The sequence below is a fragment of the Coturnix japonica genome, chromosome 11, assembly GCF_054131305.1.
Source record: "Coturnix japonica strain WE chromosome 11, WE-NBRP24, whole genome shotgun sequence".
Lineage (NCBI taxonomy): Eukaryota > Metazoa > Chordata > Aves > Galliformes > Phasianidae > Coturnix > Coturnix japonica.
This window is the reverse complement of record NC_140673.1, coordinates 28,052,754-28,074,116: the sequence shown is the minus strand read 5'-3', so window position 1 is coordinate 28,074,116 and position 21,363 is coordinate 28,052,754. Positions and strand designations below refer to the sequence as shown.

At 45.8% G+C, this 21,363-nt stretch overlaps 1 protein-coding gene across 1 annotated transcript in view; it reads right to left on the bottom strand.

Annotated features, from left to right (window-relative positions):
* The window catches only part of LRRC7 (leucine rich repeat containing 7), a 164,654-nt gene that overhangs the window by 142,581 nt on the left and 710 nt on the right, over positions 1–21,363 (bottom strand). The window contains exon 2 of the mRNA XM_032446216.2: positions 20,990–21,057. The gene's annotated coding sequence lies outside the window, so the exon portion shown is untranslated. The remainder of the gene's footprint in view (positions 1–20,989; positions 21,058–21,363) is intronic.

Here is a 21,363-nt window from a genome sequence, read left to right as displayed (position 1 = left end):
GCCTGGCCCTCCAAGTGCCACACAGATGCTGCACTGCTGGGCTGGGACTCCTTATCAAAAAGTCTTCAACAGTGAAATGTGGTATCAGCTGTGAACCACTGGCTGCGATGCTGGAAGTTATAGAGGAGCTGGGGCAGAAACAAAACTTCAGAAAGATGCCCCCAAATGCATCAATAAATCCAGGAAACAAACCCAACAATTACATGGCTCATTAGGAAAATAAAATCCTCATTTAAAAAATATTGCCATCTTGTAAAGAACAGAATGAGGAAAGAGATGTGCTGAACAGAAGACTGAATCACAGAGCCTATGTACAGAAAGACAACACCTAAGTTCATTTTCCAGACATAGCTCTGCTCAGAGCCCAAGTGATCTTCAAAGCACCACATAAGCACCAGTTCAGCTTCACACTTCATTCTTAGATTTAGCTTGTTTTAAAACCCTGCGTGCAGCACAGCTCATCCCAGAGCTCAGCCCCCTCAGGTTCTTTATCTCCCTGCAATTACCACTATATACACATTTCACCCTCACTCAACCTGAGCTGGCAGGCCCCAGCTGTGCCAGGGGCTTTGGGCTCATCTCCTGCCTTCTACCAATGAGCCAAGCAGGGCACAAAGGCTCACAAAGGCTCAGTCTCAGGCTGCAGTTGAAAGCCCTGAGTTCTTTCATTAAAAAAAAAAAAAAAAAAAAAAAAGAAAGAAGGAAAAAGAAAAAAGAAATCTGAACCATCGAATCATTAAGGTTGGAAGACCACCCCTACCCACCATGCCCACGTCCATCAGTGCCATATCCCCGCAGCTCTGGAACACTCCCCCGGGTAGGCAGTGCCAGTGCTAACCTCTCTTTAGAGATTTGTCTTAATATCCAATCTGAACAAAGTCCTTTTTGCATGCAGCTGAGCATCCTAAGAAATGCTCTTCAGCCTACACACAACTGGGTGACACAGACTGGTACAACTCCAGACAGCAAGAACCACCCCAAACAAACCACAGCTCTCACATCTATAGCAGCTTTCAGGACCAGCAGGAGCCAACATGCTCTCCAGTGAGGAATGTCCACATCCTGTAGATGCCTTTGCAGTAAGTCATAGGATAAAGGAGATCATTTGCCATGGCTTAAATTCTGAATATCCTGTGGCTGAAAGCATTGCAGTCCCTGGGGCTGCTCAGTGGACACAGACCCCAGGGGCCAGCAGAGAGTTTGGCTGAAGCTCAGCAGCTCACTGACACAAACAGATGCACTGCTCCCCTAATTCAATCTGTGGCCATGCTCCTACATTTATCTACATCAAATTTCACTAGCTATAGAATCCACCTCTCTCAGCGTAAACTTCAAGTTTAAACTTAGTAAGTTTGGGCTCTGGGTTTTGTTTTTTAAACCACAGAACCATTTGAGCTGGAAGGGTCCCTTCCAACACAACCATGCTGTGATTCCATGAAAAGCCTCAAAGGCATCAAGCAGTTCCGCTGTGAATCCTGTGTGTGCCTAAACTATTTTTCCCTTAATTGGATTCTTGTACTGTTCAGAGGACACCGGGGGACCATTAAGATCTCTGCTACAACGCGAGAAAACAAAGCTTGCAGCTCCACACTTACGTCTGAAAAATTCAAATGGAATGGTTTACAAAGCCCCAATTTACTAAACACAGCCCATGGTGACAGCTTGGATGTAGAGCCATAAGTATTGTCGGTATTCTCATATCAAACCAGTTTCAGGTGCTACAGAGCCCCGTGGAAATGCAATGGCTGCACAGTGCTGCTGTTCTGATGCACTCAGAGGGAAACCACAGAAACACAACTGCAAGCACCAGCAAAACCACAACCTGGAGGAGCAGCACACTGCCTTCACCTGCAGCAAAAGCACACAGAGGGGAAATTCTTAAGGTGGCTGCTACTCAAGCCTCATTTATTCTGTTTTTTTGCACAGGCCTCGCTTCATTGCTAAGCAACCCTGCTCCCAGCACTGCATGCTCACCTGCTGTACTCCAGCACCTCGGGGTCCCCCATTTTCTCCTCACTGCAGCATTCTGTGGAGCCTGCTTAGGCCAAGAAGGACTAACATGTACTAAACATGACCCTGTAGGCACAAAGCAAAATGTGAAGCAGCACACAGTGCTGCAGAGCAGCCCAGGGCCCCTGCACCCCAAGGAAGGCACAGAGCAGTCACCCCCTGGGTTGTGCTTCTTCCAGGGAGCTGAGCGCCCCCACAGTGCCATAAGCAGTATTTAATGTGGACACCTTTCATCCCATTTCTCTTTGCCATCTTCTGAACCTGTTCTGAAATTGCCTTGAAACCAAACCCAAAACCAGCCAATTTCAGGCCAGCTCACCCCGCAATCTCCCCAAGCCAAGTGTTATGGCAACTGTCTGGAGTGCCTTACAGCTGCACCTTTCCTTATCAGCTTCTCACTCATTACACCCTATGTTCATCCATAGGAAAATGGATCAAACCCACACACACTTCTTCATGCATTTCTCACATAACATACAAAAGGGGCTTCTGTCAATGAATGCAGCAGGTCTCCCCTGTGTGCAGAACCCATCCAAGACCACTCCAGCTCCTGCTATATTGCCTCTACTCATGCCGAGAGTCCCATTACATTTCATTTATCTATATATAGATACATCATTTTGCTGCATGTTTTCTTCCAGTTGAATCTCACACTGAGGTCTGGTTCTTCATGGAACTCTCACATCTCATCAAAAAAGCATTTTTCCCTCTGAAAAGAGGTTTTGCAGAAAGGTTCCACCTGACTCAGCAGGTCAGCTCCCCACGTGCATTCACAGCGCCAGCTGCTGACATTAGGGACAGAAATAAGTTCTTACTGACTTTTATTCCCACAAACTTTGCAGTCTGTGCACAGCCAAGGCTGAAATGAGGTCTGCTGTACCCCCACAGGTCACCACTCAGTGCCCACCGCAGAAATTCAGAGCTGCCACAGAGTTTATTAATGGCTGGAGTTGCCTCGGGGGGCTTGGACACAGACACAGCAGTTGGGAAAACACCACCCAAGCCTCACTCCATGCTATCACAAAGCAATTTCTCAGTCTGGATTTGCACTTCAGAGCCACTCTCCTTATCAGCACTGCTAGTCCTTAGTGCTGCCCAACGCTGCCGCCAAGTGTAATTTCCTTCTTCTTTCCTCTTGGGTTCTTTCTTACTCATGCCAGGAATCAATAAGTATAATATTGCTCCCGCTTCCTCTCTTTAATGCTAATAAAAACATCACATCACTCTGGTAGTGGTATCAGTTCCCTTTAGTAGTGATGTGTTGGCACAGACGGGCTTCCCCACCCGGCCCTTGTGCAGAGGCCTTTGCAGTTATCACCCAGATCACAAACACTCTCAGGGCTGGGCTGCAGCTCAGCATTTCCTCCAGGATTCACAGCCTGGGCACCTGCAGCACAGCAGCTCACTTTGAAGTCACAGGATCACAGAACTGTTTGAGATGGAAGGACCCTCTGAAGGCCATCTGGTCCCACTCCCTCTCAGCAAACAGGGACAGCCACAGCTCCATAGGTGCTCAGAGCATCCCTGACCTCATCCCTGACCTTGGGTGTCCGCAGGGATGGGGCTCCACCACCTCTCTGGGCAACCCATGGCAGTGCCTCACCTCCCTTAGTGTAAAGAACTTCTTCCTTACATCCCATCTAAATCTCCCCTCGTTTAGTTTGAACCATTTCCTCAGAAGGGATCATTTCTGTGGCCCCGGTGCAGCTCCGGTAGCCCCATCTTTCCTTATGCTAAACAACACTTTTGCCTTATTCTTGCCTATTCCCAGTGAGACGCAATCTATTTTGAGCTCCCACATACATATCCATTCAAGCAACAGCTCTGCAAATCAAAGCCCACTTCAAGTACAGCAAGCATTAACTATAAAACACAACACTGACAGCTATACAATATTGCATCATTTTAGTCAAAAATCATCACTGAGTTAATTCAAAAGTGGGCTACACATATCAAGGCCATATTTTATTCATAAATCAATTTAAGTTCAGAGCCAATTAAATAAGTTTAAATAAGCGAGCTGAGGCCAGAGCTGTTGCTAGCCAGCCTGCCTGTGCTGAGGAATAACAGCTCACTCTGCATGAAGGAAGGTACACTTAATACCTTATGCTTAATGCCTGCTTCTTAAGAGAAAGGAAGCCAGCTCTCAGTTTTAAGGCGATAGCACAGTGCTACAAATCTCCGTTTGCACACACCTCTGGAAACACTGTCTGTGGGAAAATAAATATTGTTTGAATTAGCAGCACATCACGTCAAGTCTAAAAAAATCCAATTTCTCAACTCGCTGCAAACCCCCGCTGTAGGGATACGACCAGCAGCAGGCACCGTGTGCACCATCCCCAGCAAATCACAACAGTCCCACCACTATAAGGAGGCTGTGCTTCACCTGCTTGTTCTCGCCCAGACACCCAGCTAAGCCCTAAGGATTTATTCCTTAGCTGATAAGCAGAAGCTACACCAAGTGTATAATCCAAAGCAACAGTTCCGTCCTTTACATTTAATCAGCCCAGTTGGGCTCTCCACAATCCAGCCCTCAGGTCTCTACAGCTCATCCAGTTCCTGCAGCACAACTCACGGTGCCGTTCCAGACAAACGATGGAGCTCTTAACGGATACTTAATATGCCAAAGGCACGTATTTTTAATTAACAACATATAGTTTGACATCATGGGTAATTCACTGCCCACACATCTGACTAATACACTGTTTCCAGACCAGCTGAAGAGATAAAACAACAATAATAAAAGCAGCTTTTATAAATCCAAGCACAAAAGAGCTTAGAACCAAAGCTGGACATAAGCACATATTATTGTCATTCCCTACAGTGGCTTTTCTCATCACTGAGGTGGCCTTTTCCCATCACATACTACAGAATAAAGAGATTTACAAAATCAAGAGCATCGGAGAGCTGTTAGGCAGGGAAATCTCCGACTTCCTGCTTGTCTCAGTACCTTAACAGCATGTACACTGTATAAAACATGACGCTGACATTCTGCCAGTAAAACTGTGAGAACTCAGCCATCACTTTGTTTTCCCTTCTCAGTTTCTGGGCTTTCTGAACAAGCATTTAAAGCAGTAAGTTAGGTAGGGATGATTCCCGCTGGAAATTGGAGCTGCATGGTTGTCCTCTCTCATTTGGGGGGTGCAACAGCCATACTCAGAACTGCTGTGTTGTGAGGTCAGCCGCAGCGGAGCTTGGGCCTCCCTCTCTGAAAGTTCCTGGGGGGGGTTTGGTTTGCAGGGGGTCTGATTAAGGAGTTTATTCTTTGTGAGATCAGAGACAGATGTGGGCACCTGGCTGGGCTGTAGGGAGGATGGAGGCAGAAGCACCTCAAACAAGCTCATAGTGAACAGAGGTTCACAGCAGGCTTGGACCCAGCTGGAAGGGAGCAAGGAAAGCAATGGAGGAGGTCTTTACACTGAAACTGAAATTAAAAGGGGCCTGATAATCTACTTACCTCAATGAAATCAAGGAGGTGAGCTGGGCCCATAAACCAGCAGGTTTTCAGACTGCCAGGCTCATACCCATTTAACCCAAAAAATACAATCTGCATTGTGCTTATGCCATGATATACAGTGCTGAAATGTGCTGTTTCAGACAGCAGTACAATATTGAAAAGGATGTAAAAGACAGAGGAACAATGGCTTCCATGTGCAAGCAAAAATATATCCTAGGCCAGCAGGAAAGAGAAACATGTCTTCAAATAATAAATCTTCATTATTCACATTCTTTTAAGTGTTATGAAGTGATCTTAAGCATTCAAGTAAGCCTCAAATGATCTATGAATACAGAATTAATGGACATAATTAGAGGCAGCATGGTATGTTTATGGATGAGCTCGGGCACAATGGAAGCAGTAAGGACAAAATCAAGCACAGAGATGTATGATGCACAAGGTCTGAGGGGCTGAGGAAGGACAGAACATGGCTGCCCCACCATCTCCCCCAGGCACTGTGGAAACCCTGCAAAGCATCCATTGCTGGAAGTGATCGTAGAATCACTAAAGTCAGAAGAGAACTCTAACATCATGAAGTCCTACCATCCAACCATCCCCACCAACCACATCATCAACAAGTAGCATTAATTACTTTGGCATTAGAGAGAACTGGACCTAAAAAACCAGATTACCTCCACTAAAGTGCAGTAGCTCTGATACTCCCTGCTAAAAACACACCAAGTCCCAGATACCTGGAGTAAATAAGAGGAGAAATGCCCCACTTTCCTGCGATACACAAAGCAGGCTGCTGCTCTCTGCAAGTTGTGCTGTAAGACCAGTGATGTTCTTCTGGTTTAATCTGCAGAGCACAACCAGAAGTGTGGTAACTCCAGCAAGGTAATACAGGTCAGTTCCCACAGCCCCCACACCAAAACATTTGTAGAAACTCAAGGCAAAAAGCCCCAATGGAACTTCAGCACTCAGGCAGTAGAGAACATCTGGTTGTGACCCACAGCTCCTCCTTGCTGAAGCAGAAAACTGAGACGGATGGAGCAAGGGAACAAAAGCAAAGGAGAAAAATAGCATGAAAGGGGCAGAACAGTTGAAATCCGGAGTATTTCAGCTAAACGACGGCAGCGTATTAGGAGCAATCCTCCAGGCTCAGAACTGTTTCCAGGAGCGCAGCCATAATCTACAAAGAGCCAAAGGATTCCTGGCTTTGCCTTGGCCCTGGGAGTGGATTAGTTGGGAAAAAAATGAAAACAAAAACACAAAGACCACAGCTGAGTTCTCACGGCTAAGCCAGTGTACACAGCATTGTATTTAAAGTCCTTTACGGATCAGTGACTTCCACACAGCAACAGTGTTTGCCATAATCCTCATCCACGCGGCCTCTCAGCTCTGCCTGGGGGAGGAGGAAGCTGCCTTGTCACAGACTGGCCTGTCTCTGGGCACATGGGCTAAGCAGCACTGAACTTCAGCAGGAATCAAAGGAAAAAGTGTTTGCTCTCCAGAGAAAGATGGCAAAATTAAAGTCTTTGTAAAGAAAGCTGGAAGCCAGAAATGAAGGTCCGAAACCAAGAGACCTCATGAGCTGGAGGCAGCTGGGAAACCAGTCAGCATAGAGTGACTGAGAGCGCTCAGAGGAAAGCTGAAACATCCAACAAATACCATAAGATCTTCAGTATTCCAATCACAGCCACCTCCCAGAAGGATGGATTGGTTTTCTTCAGCAGGTTGGAAAAACACTGTTTTGGCATAAAGAAGGCCAAGTAATGCTACAGCAGCTACATGTGCTGGGACAGAGCAGTGCCCACAGCTGCAAATTTGGGCTCCCAAAACCAGATGAAGCAAGAGCACCAATAAAGCACAGCAGAGGAAAGCAGCCCCAGAAGATGGAAACCCAGAGCCCTTATTGATGACTGCGCTGTCACAAACACAATTTGGAGCCCCGTCAGGAGCGTACAAACAGCCAACACATTAACATCCAGCAGAAGGTCTGACAAAGCTTTAAGGATGAAATACCTTATTAGAAAAAGAAATACCCATTCAGCAAAGAGCCGGTGATGAATGACTTCTGGAAAGCTTCACATAAATAAGCTTAAAGCCACAATTTTTCTGCAGCGCTGTCAGTCTCCCATCAGAGGATGTCAATGAATATTGTATCCACCTTTTGGAAGCTTTTGCATTTATTGTTGTAACAGTAAGACATAATCCAACCAATAACTGCTTTCCCCATCATATTTCTCACCCTACAAGAAGTATTCTTACTAAACAAGAGAAAATGGGAGCATTGTATTGATGCATCAACGTTAATCATTACTCATTTTTGTGTCATACTAGTGGGACAAAGATGGATACATTGTCTAATAAGATTTTTCTTATGACCAAGTCGAGCATTAAGGCAATCTGCACAACAAAAGACTGGCTCACTTCTGTTCTGAAACACCTCACCTGATTTTATGCATTTCATTCTCCCACGCATCAACACGGGCTACAGCAGTTAAACACAGCTAGAAACCAGCAGTGCCACAACACACAGCACTGAGCAGCTGCAGTCAGACAACAGACTTCAGTGTGTGCTGAGTGATGCTGTGGAGGACACTGGAGAAGCAGCAGATTGCCGATCTGTTCTGGACAAAGTGAAAACCACAGATGGAAGATAACCCAGATCTCAGAAGCATTGTAGCTCTGGTTCTAGATCTGTTTATCCAATCATCCTGTTCCATCAGCTGTTGTACCGGCTGCAAGAAGCACAAAGCTTTTTTGACAACTCAGAGTGCAGGACAAATCTCTGATACAGGAGCTGGTCATGAAACATTCCCAGCCCTCAGGCTGCTCCAACCCTGACCCCCATTTTCTTGCCTCCTGTTTCTCTTCCAGAGCTGTGCTCACCCACCTCGGGACTGCCCTGTGCTGGGCTCTGCCAGGGGGACCCAGCAAAAATGAGGCTCTGAGGGTTGAACTACAATTGTTAAGAGTTGATGTACTGACAAAAAAAGAACTAACTTTAGCTGCTACCAATCCGGACACTAACTTGGCTCAACATCAAAGTGGAAATAAGTCTAAAAGTATCTTAAGGGACTGAACACCCAGGATGCATTATTCAGAACAACATGGCAAGAACAGCACAATTCACATTAAAGATGAGCTGCCAAGTGTTTAAAAAAATGCTTGTGTGAATTTGTGAATGGCCTGGAAAGGCAGCCTGCAATGGTGCTGTATTTGCTCTTTGTTTTGTCTTTAAAATATTACGAGTGCCAATATTAGCCTATTTTCCCACACATTTCTTGAAGATCCCAAGGACATACTTTTAAGCCAAGCCTCCAGCAGAAGTGCTGGATTTTTAGCAAAACCTTCCTTTCTCTGAAATGTTAATTAGCCACCGAAGTGGAAAATTTTAGGGGAAAAAAAAGCAAAAAGCAGAAATTCTCAGTATTTTTCTCTCAACCTTCCCCTTCTCAGCACAGTTCTCACCCCCTTCTTGCTGCAGCTACCCTCCTTTATTCTTCCAGGGTTTTATTTCTATTTTTTAGATCAAACACTTAAGAAGTTCAAAATACCCCTCAGCCCCTGAAAGCCTTTTCCCAGCCACCACTGCCTGGTTTCTGACATGGTCTGTTTGATTAAGGGAGCCAGCAGAACCCTGTTTGCCAGGTATTTACAGGCTCTAAAAAAGTTGCAGACTCTCCACAAATTGTCACTATAAATATCCATTCTCAAAGCACGTTACTCACATTGCAAATGTATCACCAGCTCTTGACGAACGGTATTACCAGATAAACTGTGAGCTTGTCCTTTTTATTACAAGGCAATTGATAACAAGCCAAGTTTCCCAGCTAATTGTGCAGTCGCATCCTGAACTCATTGTGGGTCTTTCCCCTAACAGCTTTCCAGCTCTTCCTTTTTAGCAACAACCTGAACAAAAACATCACATTACGAAGAATGGATAAAAGGAAACCGAAGGCTTCTGATGGGCCTTTCACCACCTGCAGGTCTCCAAAACCCCAGTATGGCTCCTGCCTCCCCCCAGAGCACTGAGCACACAGCACTGTGCTGTGAACACACAGCAGCAGCACAGAGCTCCAGGCACCACAGACTGGATATGGGCATCAGGAGACCACAGTCATAGAATGGTTTGAGCTGGAAGGGCCTCTAAGGGCCATCTAGTCTCACCTCCCTGCAGTGAACATGGATCCCCACAGCTCCACCCAGTCTAACTCTGAGTGTCTGCAGGGATGGAGGCACCCCCACCTCCCTGCACAGCCTATGCCTGCACCTTACTACCATTATTACTGGGGGAGAAAAGTAAATAAACCACCTCTTCCCTTTTATCCATCTATGAGATGCACAATGTAGAAATGCTGCACCACTCTTGAAATTTCTTAAGGAAAGCATTTGGAAAAGTTGGCACCTCAAGCCTGATTTATTTTCAAGAGAAGGTGCCATCTCCAGCACAGCCAGATTCTGTTAGCGAAGCTCACTGCACAGAATCATGGCCTGCTTGATTCTGGAAGGGACCATGCAGTCCAACCTCCTTCCTGTGGAGTGCTCCAGCTTCACCTCACCCTGGCTGCAGCAGACAGCTCACGCAGTGCCAGGAAATGCTTCAGCATTAAGGAGCACACAGCTGGCTGCAGGGAACACATGGACAGCAGGAGCAGCGGTTTGGCACAGTGGAGACACCAATCTGCTACAAATTCACCCTGGACCTCACAGAACATCCTAAGTGGGACAGGACCCTTAAGGATCAAGTCCAACCCCCAGCCACACACCGTATCATTCAGAACTCAAACTGTATTTCCATTTGTAACTTCTTGCAACAGACACTGAAGGCAGCCCCCTTTGTCAGCTCCAAAGCATGCAGCAGGTGAATTATTCTCTCCTTGCTGTACTGAACTCCCTTTCTTCTGGGGACACACACCTTGAGAGCGGAGCCTTCCCTGCAGCCAGTCCGAGCCCAGCAGCCACAGTATCTGCTTTGCTCACATGGCTCTGCTTCCATATCTGCGGTCCTAATCCCACAGTAAATAGGCTTTATTTTTTTGCAAATAAACCCACTGCCAAGTAGTACACTATCTGGCACAGCTTTGTTTAACTGAACAATTTGCTAGGACCGAATTACTATTGCCTGTATTAAATGTTGAGATTATCGAACATGTGCTTGTTCTGAATTAATATTTTATCGCTCGCGGGCCCTGTGTGGGCTGGCTGTTCTCCTGGAGTGCTTTAGCACCATGGAAACGTTGGGAGATATTTTCTCTTAATTGCATGAATGGCTGACAGATAACAGTACAGCGCCGTGGAATTAAACCCTGGTTGCTGATGAATTCTGATGAGTCGCTACGCTGTTCATGTTGTTTTAGTTTTATTTTTAAACCTGGCAACATCTGTCCTTGTCCATTGTGATTTCTGAGAGCTCCAGTATCAGCAGATAGAGCATCTGTGTGACATGGGATGTAATTAGCATGGCCACAACTCAGAGGGGAGCCCCCGAAACCTGAGAGGATTCCAGTTACGGAAGAGAAGAAAGATCTCTCAAGTGAATAAAAACCTCACAAATTGTTTCTTTTCCTTTTAATTTGAATGTTTACAGTATGGTTAATTCTCTAAATAATCCCTTGGTTCTACAGTAGTCAACAAAACACTGGTTAAGCACTATTACTCACAGTTATTGACAATAAATACAGATAGCTGGTTATAAATTGACTTTTTGTATTTCCTGCATTAGAATTGCTCAATAACTCGTAGGACAAAGCCCCAGAAATCACTGAGCATTGTTATACAATTAGGCAGCTCTACAGACTACTTTTTCAAGTATAATCTGTGCTGCATGAATCACCACACTGCAATCGCTCAGGATGAATGTTACCTTTGAGAAAATATTTAATCTGCCCATATAAGCTTTGGACACACACCTTTCTTGCATCCTTTGCTCTCCTTTATAGGGTGCTGCTGAGGTATTCCATGTGCATTTACTCAGCATCACACAGCTGTTTGCTGGATAGCACATCACAGAACTATCCCCACTACTACAAAAGACAACAACATGGTGCAGATGAGATGAGGCACAGAACCAACCCTGAGCACAGCAACAACCTGTTGTGATGGCACAGTGATGACACTGCTGGTACTGGCAGCTGATGGCCCAGCTCTGTGTGCCTGCAGGTGGGCACAGGATGCTCCCCAGGAACCTCCATTCAGTCACAGCAGCGCTTATACTGTAACGTGCAGTGGGTGGTTGGGCTGGCTGCTCTGCAGAGGTCCATTCCAGCCCCTACAGTCCTATGACTCTGTGATAATGAAGTCCGTGTGCCTCAGCCCCTTGCTGCTGAGCTGGGGGCTGGAGTTCAGCCTGCACTTGGGATTGGTTGGGCAAGTCCATAGCACAAGCAATTGGGTTTGTCTTTCCTCTTTTAATTCAATTAAATCTTGTATGACCTCCAAATGATATCTCTTAAGAAAAGAGAGATCAAATAACAAATTTAGCTACAGTTTTTGCCATTTTATAAGAGCAGAGTATTAAGTGTTACATGGCCAAAGCTGTAGCTGAGCACTACCCCCAACTAAGCACCCATCTAAGTCCATGCTCTGGATACAGCCTGAACCCCAGGGCTGCATCACAGAGCCACCACTCCTCAAACATTTTCTTTATGCACTTTAAGCACAAACTTTTGAAATACTTTCAGAATTCTTTCCTGGCTTTAATCGGAGCACATCACACACACACAAACTGAACTTTGCTATAGGTGACAGACTGGAGGCCTGGAAGGGATCCACAGGTTTTAACCCACCCGGTGCACACAGCAGCAGGGAAGCAGAGCACAGGTGGCACAGGGCAGGTCTGAGAGCCAGGGATCACACTGTGCCATTGCCCACCTGCTCCGCTGCCTATGAGAGCTCACAAGGAAGCAAGCTGTATTAAAGCCATTAATCTGCATTAGGAAAACACACCATTAGAAACTTCTGGTAAAACCTTTAGTTTGGAGACGTCTCAAACGAGATGGATCTGAGCCAAATTCCAGATTCCAAATGAGACATCTATGAAAAGTTGTAGAACACCAGTTCTGTGCTCAGATCTGGAGCTGATTTCATCACTGTGCCCTTTTTAAATATGCAGAGGCTAGAATTATCTGAGATCTTGGCTCCTGAGGTGTTCCAAATCCAGGTTGGAGCTATCTGCTCCGCACCCACCTCTGCTACCATCAAAGGATGGCATTTCACGAAGCCTGAAGGGATATATTGCCATAGAGCTTCACAACCACATATAGGTGGACCAGCCCTCTTTGCAAACACATCAGCTCTTTCATTCTTGGGAAAGAAGGACAAGCACAGCTTGGCTGCTGCCTGACCTAAGTTCTCCAGCCCAAGAGGTGCATGTTGGTCATCTCACACTCAGTTCCTGCCCGCTTCCCTTTGACAATACCGAGACAACAATTATGCTTGAGAAGTCTAAACTTAGGAAAGCTAGAGCTAAATGAGGCCATGATCACCCCAGAATACATCTGTTATCTCAACAGCTGTTTAGACAATGAGACCATTATCTATATTTTTAAGCACACTCAACTACCTTTAAAATGCTCATCTGTCAAGAAGAATTTCCTTTCCCATGAGTTATGGTACAAATAGAAGAGCAGCTTTTTTGTTGGATTTTTACTAATCAGCCAAGCAAACACGTTCTATTTGTAAACCACAACCACTCCTCCTGCATTTACAGGGTTGGAGAGGTGGAAACATCCAGGAGCTGCCACTTTTCAGTGGTTGAAATCCCCCCAGAAGATTAGTTTCCTATTTTCTTAAAATTTCATCTGCGAGAGCAGAGTCCCCATAAGGGCTTCAGAAGCTGAACTGCCCCAACACGACACTTACAAGAAACATTCACAGTACAGCACTGAGCTCAGGAGCAGCTGCGAAGCAAAAACTTCACCATCATTTTGAAACTGTAGAAACGAGTGTAAGGACTGCACACCTGCACCTTGCCACTGAGCACAAACCTGAATTCACGCCCCATGTGGCTTCTAAAATGTAAGTCCAGAGGGAAGAAAACCCACTTTTCAAAAGCAGTGTTGAAACTGGAGCTAAGGCACTCTTGGGATAGAGATGACAACTCCTGAGCGGACCAAGGACATTAGGTCCATTTACCATAATCTCTATGGCACCATCTATTCTGAACAGGATGAAAGGTATTCCTGTCAGACTGCTCTACTGCACATAAATGTTCATCTGAAAAGAAGGCATAGCAGGAATACCACAGACTGGCTGCACAAAGATGGGAGCAGCCAGATTTTGAAGGGAAGATACATTAGAGATTCGATGTGCCTAAGGAGAGAGGAGCCAGACTTCAGAACTGGACACAAAGGTCTCTGGCCTTTAGGACACACCATCAGACAGGGTCCAACATGAAACAAAGCTGCCAGAAGTTCTGCGCTCTGTCACATTGGTTCCTTCATGAACCTGGCCACACCTTTCAGCCCTCCTAGTTACAGTTATTCATGAGCTTCTTTCCAACCAAGCACTACAGAGAGGGCCAAGTCTTTCTTCTCTCCTCAACTGCTCCAACAGCTGCCACCAGACATGGACAAGTTCTGGAATTTCCAACAGTTCTTTTGGTCTATCAAGATCGACTCTGCTGCAATGGAAAACTTATTTTTAGCCTTCTATTTAAACAAAATAACCTCCTACTGCATGAAGGTCATTTTTAACACCAAGCTCTAACAATTTTAGAGTTGTACCTTGTCTTTGAGTCAGAGAATATCTGGTTTCTTTAAAAAAAGTTGGCTAGAAATTGGATAGTTGTAATTTGCTATAAAGGATGCCAGTTGCTAATAGTGCACCGTGACCTAGAAAAATATTTAAGAGACTGACATTTTTGTCCATAGCTTACAAATCAGCTACAGAAATGTGAAGAAATGTTTAACTCTGTACAACTCAAATACTGCTCGCTGTGGCCTATACTGCAGTATCACTATGAGTCTATTGGTCGTGTCAGCTGAATGCTCTCGGTGTCCTGTCAGTGCACTGTACTGCCAGAGCTGCAAGTGAGGATAACAGCACCCCGACCTCAGTTACAAATGTGCCTTCTTTGTCAAATCATATTGAACTTAGTGAAATAGAAGAGATTGAAGTACCCACATCAAACAGCACTATCACACGCCCAATGCATTTAATCTTTACAGGAACCAGCTCATAAGTGATGTTCTGATCTGTGTATCATATGTTATTAAAATACAAGCATATGGCTCCTGAGGGTGGTGGGGCAACAGAGAGAAGACAACAAAAACTTGCACAGTGGCCCTACCTCACCAGAAGCAGCAGTACTTGTGAGTTAACTGAGAGAATGCTTAACCAAGCCTCTCACCTCCTCGCTTCCTCCATCCTTCTCTCATCACATGCCCAATTTGCTCCTCTGTCTTCCACCCAGGATTTTTCTTCAAGTGTTGTTTCCAATCAAATCACGGTGATTTTCAAGTGGTTTCCCTCCTACTTGAAAATCTTCCTCTTTTTTTCTCCCCTGAATTAGTCCTCAGAGATAAATGCTTGTATTAAGAAGATCTGTCTTCATAACGTTTTCCATGCACACATCACCCACAGATTAGGAAGAATAGTAGAAATATGATCAAAATCACACAGAAGGAGATGGAATAATCTGCTTGCAGCAGAACAGAAACTTCATGTTGCATCTTCACTTCTGCCAGCACTTCCAGCCCAGACGGCTACAGACATGGATGCTCCAGGGCTCCGTCCATGGTCCACATTTGGAAGCCCTTGCTTCCAAATAGGCAAAAGCAGAGGAGTAGTTGGAGTTTCACAGTGTCCATTGGAAAGACAAATGTCACCCAGCCGTACCACTAAGCCACAGCATGCAAGGAGAGTTCAGAGCAAGACTAACAAGGGATGAATGAAAGAGGGCCACGTCACTTTTATACCTTCTTCAGTGACTAGAATCAAGCTTATTTGAATTCCTACTTGAGTTCCTGCTTCAAATCCCCACCTGCAGGCAGCCAGCTAAGGACTGCTGGATATCCACACCTTCTCAATTACTTTTCTCCACCACCTCACCAAACTACCTCGCAGGCTTTCACATCCTTACACATCCTATGCAGTGCTTGGTCAAGGAGACCTGGACCATATCGGCTGACTCCAGGAGCTCACACTCAGCACGTGCTGCTGAGCAACAGCACACAAATCACTGCCCCTGGACAAGGGGCTCCCAGGCTGACAAGCAAGGTACCTGCAGAACTCAGTTTGTGTTATATTATGGGAATTAACACCTAAATCACACTACTACAAAGAGAAAAAGAGAAAAGCTTATTATAAACTAATATTTATTGACTCAAAGTAAATTGTCTGCAGGTTATTTGAACAAAGCAGCCACAGATCACCAAATGCATTGAAAGTTATTAAATGCAAAGACTAGGAAGCTGGCAATAGCGGCCTTGCACCAGCACAACAGACCTGCTGTACAAAGCTGACACGTTACTGTTACACTCTGGTCACAACAGCAGCGTGAGAACTGCCCGAAACCTTCATTGAAACGACGTGCTGCCATTAAGCTGCGTGTAACAAATGAAGCAGCTCGCGCCTCCGCTGGTCCTAGATACAACTTTTCAGGGCTAGAAAAAAGCACTACCACCACCACGTGGCAGAAATCAGTCACGTCAAGAAAACGGTACGGACGGGAATCCAGGAAGGCAAGGGCTCGCTCCGTGTGCTTGGGAAGCGGTCAGACACCTGGAGCAGGATCCTGAACTCACTGACAGGAGTGGAGCTTCGCTATGGCTGCACTGCTGGTACTATCGCTCACCGCAGCGTGCTATGAACACGGAGCTGTGGATCACTTGTCTGCTGTGACTTCCTGTAAGAGTTACCTCGGCACCTGTTGGATTTCTCAAGCATTAACAGACACAGGAGGGGACATCACAGAAAACATGCCTGCACCCGCAGACTCTTAGAGCCTCGGGGCTCAGCTCCGACTCTGATCCTCCAGCTCAGCCATCACTGCTGGTATCGGCACATCCCACCAGCAGCCAGGCACGGGACTGCCTTCAAGTTTCCCAGACATCTCTGTAAAATTTGTACCATTTGAGGAGACTGCAGACAGTTCCGAATAAAAAGATCCGCTTTGTGTTTTCTTCATCCATTCCCCAGTTTTTATAAGCTGTTTGGATCTTCCGGTTCACTTTAGCAGTTCAAAAGGCGCCCATATTTCAGATCAAGAATCAAAGCAGTGCAGGCTCAGCACGACCAACACCAGCACTTGCCACCGTGACACCGCGTGCACACAAACGCCATTCGGTTCGCTGTTGAGTCCTGCAGACGCTACAGACCTCAGAGAATCTCAGCGTTATTTCTAGGGACAGAACCGCTCCTTCCCCGGCTCCTCCCCGCAGCTCCCGGCTGCTGCCGCCCCCAAAGGAGCGCCTGAATTCAGAGGCTCGTGGACAACGAGGAAGCACCAGGAGCCGTTGAGCCGAACGCCTGAAAACACGCGGAGCATCTCCCAGAATCACAGACTCATGTCGCCTGTTCCCTCCCGGCTGCTCCCGAGTGACGGCGAGATGAAAAATGGGAACTTTACCGCCTCTAATCTGAGCGTTTCGCCTTTCGGGTGCGAGTCTCCGCCTCTCACCAGCAGCCAGGAGGCGTGAACATGCACAGTAAGATAACAACACACCACACACCATCACGTCCTTGGGTCTTTTCAGTAACTGCCCTCCAAACTGCTGCACGAGGAAGCACTGTAACGTGTGCTTTGTATGGATGGTTACGAGCAAATGAGTGATATAGTAACAAAATGCTTGCAGTAAACCAAGAGAGCAGAACTGCAGAGACTGCTCCTGCAGCCCGGCTGGATTTGAGCAACAGCTGCCACACACCTGTAGGACAACAGACCTGATAAACTGCTTTGTGAGAGAACCGGGCACAGCTGGGACACAGCTCACAAATGAAGAGCAACAAATAAGAAGTGCATTAAAGGACCGTTTGTCAGACCAGCCTCACCAAATCCGCACGCCTGGGTTTGGTCTGGTTTGGCGGATACGGGAACCAGGACGCAATATGCCTATATCTGAAACAACTGCTCTTCAAAGGTCTGCAGCCAAGTCAGATCATCTCTCCTCATCCCCAGTACAAGGGCTGGCAATGGAGTCCAGTAAAAGCTGCATGGACAGACACACTGAAGGGAAGGGCTGCTTTTGTCCAGAACAGCCCAGAACAAAACTCCCAGCACACCAAGTGCAAACACTGAGCTACCAGGTGGACTTTTCTTTCACTGTTACACCCAGCAGGAAGCTACGATTGGCACCTTCTCTTCTAAAGGTTACCCCGACAGGATGTCACACAATATGGGAGATACAGATTGCACAAAGCCTTAGGGGAGCACGTGCTAATGGGTTACTTTAGACTCAGTGACAAACTACGCCATTCTGCTGATAATTCTTAGGATCAGAGCAAAAAAAAAAGAGCAGTTTAATTACTTCGGAGCTACATTTAAACCAAGGAAAAAAAGATAAACCTGAGCAGAACATCTGGCTGGGTGGCTTTGCTCTGTTCCCATCAGAGGGGGAACTCGGAAAGCAGAAGGATGGCCAGATTCATGGCAGCTGATCTGCTGCACTGCTCATGTCTCATTTCACAGGGAATTTTCAAAGGATGCAGAGACCAGAATAAGCAGGAACAGCAGAAGGTATCGGCACTTCCACAGAACAGCCAAGTTCCATAGGCTTTATTATTTTTTATTGTAGCAGTTCCATCAATGATGAGAGAAATGCTTTTTGGAGTAAAAAAAGTAACTGTTCAGATACGAAATCCATCATAACAACCAGAAACATCCACCTTACCTTTGTACACCTGCTAGCAAGCTGTAGGCAGCACACAGCAATAATGCTCTACAGGACAGAGATGATGGTATAATTTATTCTTAGAACATACTTCAGCAGAATTACTTCACTAACAACCTGCTGCAGTACACAGTAATACAGCAGCCCACATAGCACAGCTGGCAGCATGAAAAAGGATTTTGCACAAGAAAAGCTATTGATTTCCCATAGTACAGCAGAGACAGCTTGCTTCCAAGGTTCAGATCTCTCCTGCTCCCTCTGCCTATTTGTTCTTCCCAAGATTTCATCCTGCATTTTGCTGGTGCAGTAACTGTAGCTCTCAGCAAGTCTTACGAGGATTTTTGATGGTCTCAAACCATTGAAATCTCACTATGAGAAACTGAACTGAAAAGCAACTGCTTAATCCATTGGACATACAACCACATCAGGCAGGACCAGCACATCTTGTATGAGCTGAACCTTCCTGTGCTGTAATTATCCAACTAGTCTCCCACAGCCCCTTTGCAGGAAAAGTAACCGCATCAGTGCAGGCAGCTCAAGATTTTGACCACCATATTATCGAGGACAGCATTTTAAAGTACCTTTATATGCTTAAAGCAACTAAACTCAGCTTTTCAAAAGCACAAATGGATGCCAGGTGCCAAACTCATCAAAATGATGATTGTGATTGAAAGCCAACATTTCAGGCAGACATCCACCCCCATGGCAGTGCAAGCTCCAAGTGCTTCACACCTGTTCTTCCAGTTTGAAAAGTTTCACAGACTGCATTTTAATCAGTGCTCATCTGCTGGAAACAGCTTCCCTAGAGCATGTGCCTCTCCTTTCCCCAGCTGCTCAATCAGTGGTTCAGGCTGTGACTCTACAGTTCCCCTCCACAAGCAAATTCTGATAATGAAACAATGTAGAACAGCTTTTATCCCTTGAAAAGTGCATTTAATTCATATTTCCAAAGCAGTAGATACTCACAGAGGAGTTAGATTCCAAAGTACCTTTAGGATCTATGTAGCAAACCATAAGCACTGCACACACCAATAAGAAAAACAGGCAAAATCCAGCTCTTGCTCCCCAGATGGCTGAGAATTTTAAATCCCCTCCAAGCATCTCAGTACTTCTGAAAAACTGGGTTTGCGGATTGCATAAACCAAAGGACTTTTGAGGGGAGCATCAACACTAAAATACTTTTTTACATTTAAATGTTGCAAAGGAAAAGAGAACACCACAGGGTAGAAAAATCAGCAAATCTGCACATTAGATTGACATGCCTGCAGCCACACCAAGCCATGGTTACTCTCATCCCAGCTGAGAAGCCCAAGGGGGACATGAATGCATGGCTGACTTGCATACAGGCATCAGGTGCACGAGGCACAGAGCCCTGTGGGGACAGACCACGCTCCTCAGTCAGATCCAGCCACCAGCACCTCAGGGAGCTCCAGCTGGAGATGCCACCATCGACTTACAGACGTTTCTCTGTAATTTCTGGTCCCTGTACAGCCTGCGTGTGCTTACTCTGGAAGAACCACGCAGGGCTGCAGTAAGCAACTGATATTCAGTTACTTCTGTGCTTCAGCAAAGTGGGCTGGACCCCTCACCGAGCACACAGCCCCTGCAGAGCAAAGCAAGCAGCTCCTCCTGTGGAGCTGAGGTAGCAAGAAGTGCACCCAGCTGACCCCCTGCACCAAACTACACCGAGCAGCCACCATTTAATTAAGTCTTCAGCCAAATGACTAGGGAGAAAAAAAGCGCACGAATTTATGAATATATCATGATCCAGTATATAAAGAACCTTTGGCAGGATAATAAATAATATATGAAAGGCAAAGCAAAAGGGTTCTAATTTAGGATTACTTCAAAAAACACCCCGGGCCGTAAACCATCTGTATTAATTGCTTGAATCCAGAGCATTTCATGCCTTTGCTTGCAAAGACTCTATTTACAACTAGACCTTCAGATGCACACAGTATCAGTACTTAATCACTTCAAGCATAATAGCTGAAATAACTAGCAATATGTCATTTTCATACATGGTATCTTCAAAGCCTATTAAAAATAAAATAGATTTCCACTAAAGTTGCAGCCTTCTCCTAAGATGGTTGCAAGCACCAGGTTGTTAATTATAGATTAAACATTTTTACCAGCCTTTGAAATGGTACTTGGAACTAACCCCAATGAGCTGAGCTCTGAGCTCAGTGGGGCTGAAAATCCAGGGATCACACAACTTCATACCCACTGTTTGCACGTATTTAGTGCACCATAAAGGATCTCTTGCAAAAAGGCTCCCAGCACACATCGCCCTACAGTGGGACAACATTTGTTATATGACTATTTGTGACACTAACACTTACATTCTGTTAAGCTCAATTCTCCCATCCGCTTGAAAGATCTTTCAGTCTTTTAAAGCAGTTAATATTAATAAGAAAACGCCCCTTGTTTGTTGTTTCAGCTCCAAGAGTGTTTCGGTAACAATTTCATTTGAGCCAGCATTAGGAAGAGTTTACATTTAAGTTATAACATGAAAGAAACTCCTACAAGATCAGAGGCTGCATCACCGTAAAAACAAACAGCACTGAAGACTTCACGACTCCTCTTTACCACTCCTACAGAACATCACTGCGCTGTGGTGACCCACTACAGAACAGCTACTTAAAGCACATCCAGGAGGAACAGCACCCAGACAAGAGAAGGAACTGAGCAATGTTTATCCTACCTGGCCCAAGGGAAGGTGTACAGTCCTGGTGGTTAACATCAGGATGGCTGCTGCAATGACCTCGGCACCTTACCAACAAGAACCAGACACGAGAGCAGCTGTTAAGCTTTATGGTCTTATTACTTACTTCTGCTAATCAACACACCTGGGAGAGACCCCACTCTCAGCAGAGAGAACAGCTGCAGCTGGGACCCGAATTGTAGCACAGAAGACAGCTGAGCAACTCAAAGAGTGTGCATCCTTCAAGCCTCAAACACCTTCCTGCTTTTTGTTTCATTTCACTCGATATCAGGCAGGTTTATTTCGCACACTGTAAGCATAGAAACTGTCCCCTTAAACTCAAAACTTGAACGTTTGAAACTTGACGTGCATGA